We start from the raw sequence: 1,513 nt of genomic DNA, 5'->3' as shown, positions 1-1,513 counted from the left end.
GGGTGTAGAGCTGTAAAAATGCTGGTGAATAGATGAGGTTGTATCAGAAATGAATGAAAAGAGGGAAGAGAACCATGAGGCCTATCTGAACTCCTCTCCCCTGAGAGGGGGTGAAGATGACGAGGTTTGGGACTGCTGCAAGAAGAGAGAACCGCCCCGACTGGTCCAGACTGTATATCTGAACTTTACAGAACCTCAAGGGGTCCCCCGCACCCTCTCAGACCCCCCAAGAACTTTGTTCATTCGGTAGGATGTTACTCACTGTGCTGTCAGCCTTGACGGAGAGAGACCCAGCTACAGGGAAAGGAACGAGACGGAAGCTGAACACATTCCATTACTCTTGGTGATGGTTGAGTGTCACATTTAAGTTGTGATTTGTGATTAAAAACGCACAATCCACGAAAACTCAAGCAGCAGCCGGATACGATGACTCTTAACTCAGAGAGGGTATAGAGTATTGGTGGGTGGGGGTAAGGGGGGGGGGCTGGTTAGTCTTTTTACAGTACAGATTTTGGTTGTCTTCTGAGGCTAAAACTATAGAGTATTGTGTATTGTAGTCCTCCTGTTGTTCACCGTCATAGCACAGCATCTGAAAGCACATAGCTAATAACCAGATCACCCGTCGTCGTAATGTTCTGTTCAGTGGGTGTACGTGTGAGTCCAGCTAACACCGGCTCCTCTCACAGGACGCCGGCTGTACTGTTCGTAGACAGTAACGTGTTGCAATAGATTTGTGGAATATGCAAAATAACTGTCCTGTGACCTCAAATAACCCGCAGGCGGTGGCACTTTCGCCACCGCCTGTCACTCTTTCAAGATAGGAACTTGTAAAGCTTTTACGTCTTGATACACGATTGCTTTTCCGGGTATCATTTGGAAAGCCTTGAGACGTGGTTTAACTGTTTTACATGCATATATGACAATTATATATTGGTATATATGATTATATATGGATCTATATAATCATATATATTTTGCTGTTAAGTGTGACAGTGATATATTTGTGCTGATATTTCAGCTGTTACAATATAATGTATATTACCCTGTAAATTAATGTTCAAATAGTAGATTTGATCCAATATATATATAAATACCTAATGCGATATATATATATATTATAAAAATAAAGTGTGGATTGGTGGGTTGCTTCTAGCACTTTAATCTGGTGTAAAAGAGTCGAGGCCAGGTTCTTCTTATATTCTCTTAGCAGTAGCTGTACAGTACATTTTTTGTTTAGATAATTAAGATGTTAACTGTTAGTAGAAAGCTTGCTGCTACCAATATCAATAAGGGTATGCCCTAATGCTCTGTGTGTTTTTAAAAGGATTACTCTAAGGTAGGAAGGGGGGGGTGGAACATGGCAGCGGGACCCGGGGTCTCTCCTTGTGTGGCTGTCAGGTGAGTCTCACTAGGTACAGGTAGGTAGGTATGCCTGCCGACTGACCTCCGACAGGCAGATGATGGATGGAGGGATGTGTGTACAGTACCTAACCTCCCCAGGGAGCTTCCCCCC

The 1,513-nt window shown here is 43.6% G+C and overlaps 1 protein-coding gene across 10 annotated transcripts in view; it reads left to right on the top strand.

Moving 5' to 3' along the window:
• oxr1a (oxidation resistance 1a) overlaps positions 1-383 on the top strand; it is a 216,966-nt gene extending 216,583 nt beyond the window's left edge. For all 10 annotated transcript variants that reach the window (XM_032517852.1, XM_032517856.1, XM_032517848.1 and 7 more), the window contains one exon: positions 1-383. This exon is cut by the window's left edge and continues 389 nt beyond it. The gene's annotated coding sequence lies outside the window, so the exon portion shown is untranslated.
• Positions 384-1,513: the final 1,130 nt, after the last annotated feature.

This window comes from Etheostoma spectabile, chromosome 6 (assembly GCF_008692095.1).
Source record: "Etheostoma spectabile isolate EspeVRDwgs_2016 chromosome 6, UIUC_Espe_1.0, whole genome shotgun sequence".
Taxonomy (NCBI): Eukaryota; Metazoa; Chordata; class Actinopteri; order Perciformes; family Percidae; genus Etheostoma; species Etheostoma spectabile.
This window is presented reverse-complemented; position numbering and strand designations above follow the sequence as displayed.